The sequence below is a fragment of the Aotus nancymaae genome, unplaced genomic scaffold, assembly GCF_030222135.1.
Source record: "Aotus nancymaae isolate 86718 unplaced genomic scaffold, 86718_ANA_hifiasm-v0.15.2.pri h1tg000029l, whole genome shotgun sequence".
Taxonomy (NCBI): domain Eukaryota; kingdom Metazoa; phylum Chordata; class Mammalia; order Primates; family Aotidae; genus Aotus; species Aotus nancymaae.
Window position 1 is genome coordinate 25,763,223 of NW_026988442.1, and position 13,297 is coordinate 25,776,519.

At 46.4% G+C, this 13,297-nt stretch overlaps 1 protein-coding gene across 3 annotated transcripts in view; it reads right to left on the bottom strand.

The window, feature by feature from the left end:
- ELMO2 (engulfment and cell motility 2) overlaps positions 1–10,216 on the bottom strand; it is a 40,783-nt gene extending 30,567 nt beyond the window's left edge. For all 3 annotated transcript variants that reach the window (XM_012467346.2, XM_021669088.2, XM_012467347.2), the window contains exon 1: positions 10,136–10,216. The gene's annotated coding sequence lies outside the window, so the exon portion shown is untranslated. The remainder of the gene's footprint in view (positions 1–10,135) is intronic.
- Between the last annotated feature and the right edge of the window lie 3,081 nt (positions 10,217–13,297).

Genomic DNA, 13,297 nt, shown 5'->3' on the forward strand with positions numbered 1-13,297 from the left:
TTAAAAGATGTGAGTATAGAACTAAAGCATGTCTCAGCTTTATTTCTATACTCACATCTTTTAATAGAAGAAAACTGAGATTTAATTTAGAAAAGGACATCTTAGACGCCTTCTAAGTCTAAAAGTCCATGGTTCTTAAGTGGAATTTAAAAAATCTAAGTGAGGATACCCATTTTAAAGTTCTCACCAAATGAAGCTACACCCTTCCTTAATTTTGATGGTGCTGCTAAGAAACAAGCCGTATTATTTATAACTCCTTTCTGAACACCATCTTTGGAGATAAATAAACTAAAGCTCATTATGTTATAGCTATTATTTTCTCTTGACCCCATATGAGATATCCTAGGTTGAGTCTCTCTTTATTAAAGTTAGTCCTGAATGATTCTTGGCTGTTCAAATATTCATACACATTTTAAAACATGGAGATTTGCAACCACCAAACTATTTGAAAGATATTAACAAGCCCCCATTCTCAGTGACTCTGTCCTTCCCATAAAACCCAGGCAGCCTGAATGACACTCTCCATAACCCTGTCATAGCTGATGGGACCAAAGTGAACATCCAATTTTAGCTGAACTATCCCAATTCTTTCTCTTGAATTTAAAAGACAGACTGGCCAGTTGTGGTGGCTCAAACCTATAATTCCATCATTTTTGGAGGCTGAGGCGGATGGATTGCTTGAGGTTGGGAGTTTGAGACCAACTTGGCCAACATGGTGAAACCCTGTCTCTAATAAAAATACAAAAATTAGCTGGGCATGGTGGCAGGCGCCTGTAATCCCAGCTACTCGGGAGGCTGAGGCAGGGAGAATTGCTTGAACCCAGGAGACGGAGGTTGCAGTGAGCCTGGATCGCACCATTGCACTCCAGCCAGGGCAACAGAGTGAGACTCCATCCGAAGTAAACAAATAAATAAAAATAAAAGACATGAAGGGAGCTGGGTGATAATGGGCCCTGTAGAAGTAAGATCATAGTAAGCTTCAGAGCAGGTACCACGGCAAGCCAAAGAGTTACACAAGCCAAAGATTCACACGAGCCAAAGATACGGAGAATAAAAACCAAGAGCCTTTCAGAGGAAGTGATTCTGCAGGAAGAATCCAGAAATATATAAATGAGCTGAAGCCAGAAATCAAAAAGAGATGGGAAAAGCCACTACCTGATAAATTTCCAGATTATGTGGCTACACTTCCTATGCTTAGGGTACTGGAAAGTCCACTGTATCCTGCCAATAAAACTCCTATAAATTAAGCTAGCCTATGTTTCTACTCATTGCACCTAAGACCAAAATTGCCCCCAAGCTCTGCAGGAACTCTAAAATGGAGGTCTAAGCAGACAGCAGCATCACCGGCATAAGATGATGGTACTGAGTAAGCCATTAACAATGGCTAAATTAATAAGAGCAAAACCCACGGGTTTGCTCTGCTTTGCTCTTACTCACTAGATAAGTCTGATTTGTTTGAAACAGATCAGTTGTATAGTAACTTCATAGTAATCATATAATAGTAATGTATAGGCAGCCTCTTTGTTTTTATTTATTTATTTATTTTTAACGACAGAGTCTTGCTCTTGTCACCCAGGCTGGAATGCAATGGCACAATTTCGACTCACTGCAACCTCCGCCTCCTGGGTTCAAGCAATTCTTCTGTCTCAGCCTCCCAAGTAGCTGGGATTACAGGTGCCAACCCCCCCCAAACACCCAGCTAATTTTTGTATTTTTAGTAGAGATGGGGTTTCACCATGTAAGGCTGGTCTCGAACTTCTTACCTCAGGTGATCCACCTGCCTCAGCCTCCCAAAGTGCTGGGATTACAGGTGTGAGCCACTGCGCCCAGACCAGGTAGACTCTTTATAGTTGATTGTTCACTTCTATAGCATTATTATAATTGATGCTCATATTCTTATGAGTTCTTCAGAGTTCTTCTGAAGAACATTCCTACTTTACAGGTAAGGCAACTGAAGTTCGGATGGATTGACAAACTTATTCTCCATGTACCTCTTTCTACACCTCCCTCTCAAAAGACAGAAGGAAGAAAAAAAAAGGAAGGGAGGAGGGAGGGAGGGAAAAAAAATAAAATAAATCAACCCATAACATCAGAACTGGGTCTCAAGCCTAGCTCTTAGGACTCCAAAGCTAGTTCTCATCCGTCTACATAATACTTCCCTAGATGAAGACATTAGCTAACAATTACATAATGCTAAGGCACTATTTTAAGGGTTTTACATATATTAATTCATTTAATCCACACAGCAGTGCTGTGTGGTATATTATCCCCACTTTAGAGATAAGAAAATGGAGGCACAGAAGAGTAAAGTAGCAGGCTCAGTGTCATACAGCTAGCAAGTGGCACAGCCAGAATTTGATCCCAGGTTGTCCGGTGTTGCTGGAAAACCACGAGAAAGCAGGTGGCACTGTACCTGACCCACAGCAGGTGTCTTGTGGAGATTTCTGGTTTGTGTATCTGAAACCAAAGCACACTGAGGCTAAGAAACCTTCATAAGAACTCACTACTGTAATGGAAGACAGTCCATTGTCTATAAAGTGGGCCACACTCCCTCGTGTGCTATTTGGTCCTTCACAATCTAGCCAGGCTCTTCCCTGGATTAACTGCTATTTCTATAAGTCAGGCCATGTTCTTTCAATTCTTCTGTACTTTTGCACATTCTCTTCCTCTACTGACTGTCAGAAGAGCTCCTATTCAAGCATCAAAGCATAGTTCAGATGTTACCTCCTCCCCGTACTAGTCTTAGCTTTCTCTACCTTTCCCTGGCAAAACTAAACAGGATAAGAGCCTCTGTGTTCTCACAGCATCCCGTTCATACTTCCATTAACATATGATCTCATCATACTCTATCACAGTCACTTATTTACACATCTCCACTAGCTCCTCCTCCAGGACAGGTACAACTCTGCAGTCTCATAACCTAGCATAGCACTTGGTGTCCAATTAAGGTTCAGTAAGCACTTGTGTCTGCTTAAACCCGATTTCTCTGACTTCTTCCACTCCTGTGAACCAGGTTGGCTCCAAATGGACAGGGACTGGCATGAATTGTACAGGCTGTCAGGTGTTCCCTCTATGTCCCAATACCCTCTAACTACGAAGTATTTCCATTGTTTAAGTTTGTTTTGGCTGGGCACAGTGGCTCACACTTGTAATCCCAATGCTTTGGGAGGTCAAGGCAGGAGGATCACTTCAGGCCAAGAGTTCGAGACCCATCTCTACAAAAAATAAATTAGCTGGGAATGGTGGCATGTGCTTGTAGTCCCTAGCTACTCAGGAGGCTGAGGCAGGAGGGTCACTTGAGTCCAGGAATTTGAGGCTGTAGTGAACTACGATCATGCCACTGAACTCTAGCCTGGGTGACAGAGTGAGATCCTGTCCCTATTAAAAAATAAAAATAAAATAAAAAACTTTGTTTTCATATCAAACATTAGAATAAGTCTTACTGAAAAATCAGAGTTAGTACTCCTAACTCTAGTTGAAAGAAAGAGGAAAACATCCCTCTGCTTTTCTCCCTATGGAAAAGAAACATCAGGAGATAGGAGACTAGAAGTAATTCTATTCTTCAGATAACATTCCCAGTATAAAGGATCTCCTTGTAGGGAACCCATCCAGCACGTGTTTGCTTACTCCCTTCATTTTCATTCTAGAAAGGAAGTGGAAATTAGGTCGAAGGAATTCAATAACACTGCAAAATTCTCAGGGTTATAAATAGCCTCTTGCTCCACCACTCAGCAGTACTGTAGCTCAATTGCAAACCATCAGAATAAGGGAGCTGTAGTTCCACATCCAGGCTCAGAGGGCCTCTTCCGGATTAAACAACTCTCCACCTTTCTCCCTCCCACCCCTCTTTAAGCATTACAGATAAAAGGATGATTTGGAAAAGTCTAAATGCCAAAAAATAAGAGAGAGGCACACACTGACCTGAAGTTAATTTTACTATAAGTCATAAGAATGAAAGGCCAGTTTTTCAAATATAGAGCTGGGAAAAGTAGAAAAAATAAGAACATTACTGTCTCCAATGGAGCAGTCTCTAAGTGGCTTCTAGAAGGTGTGCTTATAAAATCATCACTGTTACAGAAGGCCCCATGGAGCTTTATCAATCACCCATGCAGTGACTGCTGCTTCAAGGAGCTGGATTCTGACAGCAGAGTTGGAAAACCCATCCAAGGAAGGAAGTGAAAGATGATCCCTTCCTATTAGTAAGGAATTTGGGATGAAGAATGCCAGGTTTCCAGCTCCCCTCCTTTCTCCTGTTCCTTTAGGGATAAGAATGGATGTGTGCTTTTTGTTCAGTTATTTTGCTTTTGATTTGGTGGAGGAGGCATGGGTAAGTTTGGTTTATGTTTCCTGCAACAGAATGCAACCTCATCAGGAAGGCAAGTTGGGGTCACACCCACTTTCTAATCGAGAACACAATCTCAAAGAGACTTCTCCTTCTGAAATCTTCTCATCTGAGAAGTGACTCAACTTCCCTTAGTTCAGTCCACTGAATGAGGATGAGACTCTGAGGTCCAGAAAAGGGAGGATTTGACTGGCAGAGATTACGGTTCTCACGTTTACTGCTAGAAACCCTGGGAAGGACCACCATACCAACAGCAGCTGAGGTTTTCCCTTTTTGTTGAACTGTGTTATACACAGGACTCATTCAAGCATGGTTAAAAGCCACAAACTTACATAGAGGCAAAAGTGTGGTGAGAAAGGGTGTGGGGGCAGGAGAAGTGTTTGGGTTTCTTCATCTTGATTTCTGCTATAAGAACTGCCTGGGTCCTCTCTTACCCAGCATAGACAACTTCTATAGTGTTCCTATACTTAAAGAATAGTGCTTAAGTAAACTCCTTAGCAGAGCATTCAACTTACTCCAGGTCCACCGTTGCTCTGCAGTAGGACTGGCTTTCAAACTCGCTTTTGCAGATGCCATGTTCTCGCCAGACCACCTGCTCCCTGAAAAACCATGCTCTTCTGAGTCTGTATGTTTGCTTGTGCTATTATTTCCTCCTCTTTGTCCAGCTGCCAAACTTCTACTCAACCTGCAAGGCCCAACTAAGATAATCTCTCTTCTATGTGGCTTTCCTAACCCTCTTACCTCAGGTAAAATTTACTGCATTCTCACCTGTAATCCCAGTCTTTTACACATACTTTCACGATCCTACTGATTTACAATTCTCTATGTGCAGTCTCTTCCCTGACTACTATAGGTGTGATCTGCACACCAGCAGCAGCACTATCCCCGGGAGCCTGTAGTAATGTGGAACTGCCTCTCCAGCCCAGACCCACCCAATCAGAATCTGCCTTCAAACAATATCCTGGAGTGGTTCAAGTGCATGTTAAAGTCTGGGATGTAGGTTCAAGTTCAGATACAGTCCGAGAAACAGTGGTTCTCAACTCTGGTTGTGCACCATCAATGCACACCCCAGGGCATTTAGAAACTCCCAGATGATTTTAACAGGTGGCCAGGGTGGACTCACACTCCAGGAGAGTTGACAACCTGAGGGCAAAGACTCATGAAGCCTGAGTCTATTCCCCCACCTACTCTTCCCCGCAGTTTGCAGCACACTGTCTGGCACACAGCTGTGTCCCTAGAATTCCACAGCAAAATTCCCTCCAGGGTGCCTCCAGACCTAACTGCCGTTAAAAGAGAGTGAAAACACTACTGACTCAGGATTATTAATTGCCTAGAACTTTCCAAATCCCTAACTACAATAACTGAGGAGATGAATTTACAAAAAGTCAAGTGTTTACAAACCACTTGCCTCAGTTTTTGGAAATGAGAGGAAACAGAAACTGAGATGGAAAATACAGATGAACTTCAGAATGAAACTTTAGAAAACTGTGGCTGCATAAGGAGATGGAGCTTGGGTAGGGAGGGAGTGTGGTGTGCTGAGAGGAGTCCTTGGTTATGACTAAAATCTTGGGCTGTGAACTCCTTCAATATCAACCAGAACAGCACAGCATTGTTCTCAGCGTAAAATCAGGCCAAACCCTTTCTTATATAAATAAGGGAACTTAAGTCCGGAGAAGCTGGCAAGGCCATGCCACCAGTTAGGGACAAAAGAAGGCCTAGGCCCCCACTTCTGATTTACTCTCTTCCTGCAGCACAGCTCTACCACAAGCACAAGCCTTTCTGGACCTCGGGTCCTGATCTACATGGAGGGCTGGACTAGATGTTTTTGAGGTCTCTTCCGACTTTGGCCTTCTAGTGAGGCAGTATAGCTTAACAGGAGCTGTGATCTGGAGTGGGAAAGGCCTGAACTTGGCTCCTGGCACTAACAATTTCCTTACCTGTAAAATGGGGATTATCATCAACCTACCCTGTAAAGCTGTTGTGAACATTAAGTGGGATAATAAAGCAGTAAGCATAATAGCAGAATTCTAACTATGTGAACTTCGAAGAAATTGCAAAAGCTCTGTGACCACGTTTCCCCAGCCCTACCTGCTAGGCAGCATATTGTGTATTGTTGACAAAATGAGAGCACATATGTGAAGGCAGTCCAGGAGGAAAGTCAATATAAAAGGCAAAGCATTTGTTGGTGTTCCACTATTATCGTTACTACTATTTCCTAGTGGAAGAACTTTGGAAAATGTTATGATCAGTTCCAAAGCAGCAGCCAATACAATGCCTGGCATATAATAAGTGCTCAACAAATCTTTTCTAGTGACTCACATTAAACCAACATGCCCAATAGGGTTATAAATTCAAATGTCTTAAGCAGCCAAGCAGGTTAGTAAATAAACCAAGCAGCCTCCATGTAGGGTCTGTAACACTGTGAAGTACCATCTTGCCTAGAGGAGTTTAAATACAACATTTTAAAAACACATCACGCAGCTTGGCCAAGACAGCCACTTTGCAGCCTCTGGCCCATACTGATTCTGGTTCTTCATTACACCATATGATGCCTCACACCACATTATACCTCCTAGTCATTTTATGTGATCCAGTCTTGTCTTTGCAAGTATACCTGAAGCGTCCTGAAGATGAAGGCTATGACATACACTGCCCAATCACCACAAATGGCCTAGAACAGTGCTCGTCACATGGTAGCTACTCAGTGAGCAACTGCTGGACTAGGGCTGTAGGCCGGGTGCCGTGACTCAAGCCTGTAATCCCAGCACTTTGGGAGGCCGAGGCAGGCAGATCCCTTGAGGTCAAGAGTTCAATACCAGCCTGGCCAACATGGTGAAACCCCATCTCTACTAAAAATACAAAAATTAACCAGGCACGGTGGCATGCACTTGTAATCTCAGCTACTCGAGAGGCTGAGGCACAAGAATCACTTGAACCCAGGAGGTGGAAGTTGCAATGAGCAGAGATCGCACCACTGCACTCCAGCCAGGGCACCAGAGCAAGACTCCGTCTCAAAAAAAAAAAAAAAAAAAAAGAGGAAGGCCAGGCTGTAAACTGAAGCCTAGTATTCCCAGCACCTCTGAGATGCTGCATGGTATGTATGTTTTTCTACCCAGGTCCTGGGACCAGACTTAGTCCAGGCTGGGCTGAGGTATGGTGACTGGGTCAAAGAACTTGCCTTGCAGGGTTTCTTTCAACTGCATCAAATATGCTTGCTGCTGAGCCACCTTGGCAGGTGGTACTGCTACATCTGGACACATCTCAGCACAGAACAAGCTAGAATATGCTGTACACTGAAGTTTTTAAAGAAGTTTGGTCCCTAATTCCTGTACCCTCTAACTTCCTTTGCACCTCCTAGAGTCAGCATGAGGTATACAGATAGACCAGACTGGGCCAGGTGTGGTGGCTCACGCCTGTAATCCCAGCACTTTGGGAGGCCAAGGTGGAAAGATCACCTGAGGTCCAGAGTTTGAGACCAGCCTGACCAACATGGAGAAATCATCTTTACTAAAAATACAAAATTGGTTGGGCGTGGTGGCACATGCCTGTAATCCTAGTTATTCTGGAGGCTGAGGCAGGAGAATCGCTTTAACCCAGGAGGCAGAGCTGAGATTGCGCCATTTGCACTCTAGCCTGGGCAACAGAGCAAAATTTTGTCTCAAAGGAAAAAAAAAAGAAAGAAAAGACAGACCAGACTGAAGATTAACAGATAGAGGTCCTAATCCCGCCTCCTCCATTTACAAACTCTAGAATTATCCCTGGCAGATAACCTCTTTGAGGAGCTTCACTATTTGTTATCAGTAAAGTGCAGATAACAATAGTTATCTCAAAAGACTCTAGAGGGAATGTAAAGTATGTAATGCTGTACAGCCAATACCGCAATCCCTAGCCACATGTGGCTACCAGGCACTTGAATAGTGGCACGGGCTGCCCTCATGTAAAATACTAACCACGTTTCAAAAACTTAGGACAAAAAACAAGAATGTAAAATATCCCATTAATAATGTTTTTATATTATGTTATAATTTTGGAATATATTGTGTTAAATATATTACTAAAATTATTTGCAACTGTTTCTTTCATTTTTTTAATGTGGCTACTATAAAATTTGAAATTATATATAAAACTCACATTACACTTCTATCAGACAGCAGCATCATTCTAACATAGAGCCTGTCACACTAAAAGCATTCCAAACATCAGTTTCCTTCCCCTACAGGTAGATATCAGTGACCACGATTTGCATCCCCTTCCTCTTACCAAATTCAAACTCTGCATTTATTTATTTAGTAAATATTAACAGTGCTTGGCCCTGTGTGAGATGCTAGAGATACAATATGAAGCAAAACCAGACACTGTCTTCTTCGTGGACCTTACAATCTGGTGGCATGGACAGAGAAATACCAAAACTTTTGTAAATAAATGTAAAACTGCAGTTGTGAAAGTGTTGTGAAGGACAAGTACCCAGGCTGATAAAGTGGGGTATTGGTCGAAGAGTCAGGGACAGGGATGCCTGCCCTGCAGAAGCTATGCTTAAGTGGAGATTTGAAGGGCTGAAGAAGAGTTTAAAGACTAAGCCGGGGAAGGAAGGGCAGCCCAGGGAGGAAGAACACTAAATAAAAGGACTCCAGGAAGGCAGGAGCTTGGGATGTAAAAGGAACAGAAAGAGGCCAGTGTAGGGAGAGCACTGAGCAAGTGGGAGGAACAGTCAGACTTGGGAGAGGTCCGCAGGAGCAGATCTCCAGGGCCTGGGTCAGGTTCTGGGTCTGACCCTACAAAGGGGTGGGAAGCCGGCCAGTTTCATGCCCGAAATATCCAGATCTGCTCTGGATTTTGAAAAGATTTCTCGGCCGGGTGCGGTAGCTCACGCCTGTAATTCCAGCACTTTGGAAGGCCGAGGCAAGCGGATCACCTGAGGTCAGGAAGTCGAGACCAGCAGAACACGGTGAAACCCTGTCTCTACTAAAAATACAAACATCTTTGGGTGCGTGGGCGTGGTGGCACGCACCTGTAGTCCCAGCTACTTGGGAGGCTGAGGCAGGAGAATCGCTGGAACCTGGGAGGCAGAGTTTGCAGTGAGCCGAGATCGTGCCACTGCCCTCCAGCCTGGGCGGCAGAGCAAGACTCCGTCTCAAAAAGGTTTCGAAAGAAAAGGTTTCTCCGGGCACGGTGCAAGGCCGACAGGACAGCGGCTCCTGTGCCTGAGGGCAGACCACTTAGGACACTGTGACTGCCCAGGAAGGAAGCGAGAGGGGCCTGAACTGAAGGGTGAGCGCTGGGGATGGAAAGTACAAGCACCGGGGGGCTACTGAGCCGGCAGGATCCACGGGGCGGGCTGGTGGACCCGGGCAGCGGGGTCCCCGTCGAGAGGGACCCCGGGCTTCGGACTCGTGCGGGCCCGCCCCGAGCGCTCTCCGGCTCCTTCCCAGCCCTCTCTGTGCCCTCCCTCCCCGATCCTCCCACCCAACGTCTCCCTCCTTCTCCCTCCGACCGCTGCCCAGCTCAGCCAGCCCCCGCGCCGGACGGCCTGGCCCGCCCTCTTCCGCCACGCGACGCCCCTTCTGGGTCCAGGACCCTGTCTCTCCTCCGGTCCGGAGGCCCCTGCTGGGCCGCGACCCCTCAGGGGCCTGACGAACCGGCTCGGTCCAGCCCAGGCCCGCCCTCTCAGCCCCTCAGCCTCCGGGGCAGATGCAGGCCGCCGCGCTCGGTCCGGCCTGTCTTCCCTGCGTCTCTCGGGCCGGGACCCTCTCCACCGCCTGCCGCGCCCCGGTCCCCGGCGCTCCCCTCACTCACCAGCTCGTCGACCTAGGCCCAGCTCCCGCTCCCGGGTCTCGCCTCTGCTGCTCCAGCAGCCTCCGCCCGCCCCACCTTCTTGGGACCCCGCCCCGCGCAGGCCGGGCCGGGCTCCTATTGCTCCATCTCGCCGTCACGCTGAACTCTCTTTCTTTAATTGGGTTGCTTGTCTGTCACTCTAGAAGGGGCGGGAGCAGCTACCGGTAGAGAGGAAAAACGCCGGCCGTCCCCGCCCCTCTAGCAGAGGCCTCTAAAAGAAACAGGACTCCTTTCCCCCGCCGGCTACAGGATCTGGAGGAATGTGATTTTCCAGCAAACCCAAGAAGCAGCTTTCTTTTTCCCCCCGAAACTTTTTTTTCTTTTTGGTATGCAGTCCTAGAGTGAAAGAAAAGGCTTTGGTTCCCTGTGTCAAATCATAGGTTGTGAGTTGTAAGCGGTCCTCTGGTGGCACTCCGCCCTGTGCCCAGAGGGCACTTACCACACACTCAACAGTGGGGATCGCTGTGGTTTGGGGAACCGAGTGGGAGGTGACAGTCGTGTCAGAGGCTGTGAGCAGCCGCGCTGCTCACCACCGAGTTGGAGCTAATTATACCGGCACCCAGGGCTGACCGTGGGCGCTGAGCAGAGGCAGAAGGGTACAACTCAGCTGTGCTGTTGGAAGGGATCCGTGGGAGGTGGCATTCGTCACTGCACCTGCGGATCGGAACAAGGCCGGGCACCGCGCCAAGGACTCACTCCTGCTGTCTTCCTTCATGCTCACAGCAGCCCTGCAATGGAGGGAGCATCCTGATCCCTTCGTTGCAGATGAGGAAACTGAGACTCAGAGAGGGTCCGAGATATTACAGCTGGTGAGGGGCAGAGCAAGACGTCAACCTCTGCCTGTTGGATTCCAAAGTTTATACTTTAATCATTCGTCTAGCAGATTCTTACAATCCTGGACTGTGTATTCAGCTGTCGGTTTGCAGATAAAGAAACTGATACTCAGCCAGGCATGGTGGCTCACACCAGTAATCCCAGTACTTTGGGAGGCCAAGGTGGGCGAATCACGAGGTCAGGAATTTGAGACCAGCCTGACCAACATAGTGAAACCCCGTCTCTACTAAAAGTACCAAAATTAGCCAGCGTGGTGGCGCGTGCCTGTAATCCCAGCTACTCAGGAGACTGAGGCAGGAGAATCGCTTGAAACTGGAAGGGGGAGGCTGCAGTGAGCTGAGATCATGCCACTGCACTCTAGCCTGGGCGAGAGAGCAACACTCTGTCTCAAAAAAAAAAAAAGAAAAAAGAGCTGACATTGCTAAAGCCCTGGCAGGGGTAACTTTTTCTCCTTTTCACTGGCTGGCCCCAGCCTTGTGATGATGGTGATGTGTTAGGAGGCAGAGCCACAGCACAGAAGTTGCCAAATGCTACCTGCCGACTTGGGACACTCATTTCATACTCTTATGTGAAAGAGAAATGATATTTTTCCATTCCTTTTTTTTTACTAACTTTGATAGCAGGGAGGGCTGTTAGAGCAAACCCTGCACTCAAACAACACTGAGGATGAAAGCCTTCAGTTTTGTACCCTGGATGCCTCACTTTGCTTCACCCTAGTCCTGGCCCTCCTTAATACACATTTATCCAAAGCATGAATCACTCACTTTAGCTTTACAAGATTGTGTCATTTTTTTTTTTCCTGATATTGCCAGTGCAGGTTCTTTGATTGCAAGTCTTAGGAATCAATTCTGGCTAACTTTACTCAAAAAGGATGTTATTGGCAGGCTAGTGTCTAACTCACAGAGGTAACAGGAAGCTGGAGAATCAGGCTTAGAAAAGAACAGAAAGCGGAGATGCTTTGAGAGTTTAGGCAGGCAAGTGAATCAAATCCATATTTTTCTCCCCTTTCTTGACCAGAGCTTTCTTTGATGAGTCAAAGTGCCTGGAGCAAGGGTTCGATTGGCTGAGCTCTGGTAACACATCCACACTTTAGAAAAGAAGGTCAGGCACCTTGATTGACAGTTCCACCAAGACTGCACAAGAGCACAGAGTTCCAGATTCCTCTTCTCCACCTTAGCTGCTCCCACTGGGCAACTAAGTTCAGGTGCCCTGTTTTCAGGCTGGGATCAAATAGGAGGAGTACCTGCAGCTGAATGTCATGATTACACAGATGCAATTGTGTCTGGCACATGGGACAGCAAAGTAGAGATTCTGAGCTTTGTAACCTTATAGACCTTTGTGCTATTTACCAGCTGTGTGTCCCTGGGTAGGTTACTAGATCTCTCTGAGCCTGTCTCCTCATGTGTACAATGGGGAGAAGAACAATACCAGTCTTAATGGATTGTTGTGAGAAGTGAGATCACTATAAATGTATAACACTTAGCAGAATGTCTGCATGTAAGTGCTCAATAAATTGCAAATTACAAAATTGTAAAATTATAGGAGGCCTTCCCTAAGTACTTACTGTGTGAATGAATTATCTACCCCTCTTAGTTCTCTAAACCATTTGACTTTTTTTTTTTCTTTTTTGAGACAGAGTCTCTCTGTCATCCAGGCTGGAGTGCAGTGGCACGATATTGGTTCACTGCAACCTCCGCCTCCCAGGTTCAAGTGATTCTCCTGCCTCAGACTCCCAAGTAGCTGGGACTACAGGTGTGCACCACCACGCTTGGCTCATTTTTGTATTTTTAGTAGAGATGGGGTTTCACCATATTGGCCAGGCTGGTCTCCAACTCCTGACCTCAAGTGATCTGCTTCCCTCAGCCTCCCAAAGTGCTGGGATTACAGGCTTGAGCTACCATGCCCAGCCAACGTGGCCCATCTTTAGAGTGGTGGGCAGCTTAGAAACAAAATCTTTACAATGGTCTACCAGATCCTAGATGATCTGGCACTTTACTTCTTAGATTCAATCTATTCCTGCTCTCCCCGTAACTTACTGTTTGTGTCTCACATGCTAATTTCCCGTTCTGTGAACACCATTCTTTTCACCTCTGTGCCTTTGCACTTGTGCTTTCCTCTCTTGGAATGCTCTTCCCCTCCTCATCACGTGGCTTCCGTCTTCACTTTATTCAGGCTACGCTCTGTTATCTCCTCCTCCAAGTCTTCCCTGACAACTCTATCTCCTGTCATCCAGCCCCTCCATCCCTCTCTTCCCTTAATCTGCTCTAATCTTCTCCCTAGCACTGCATG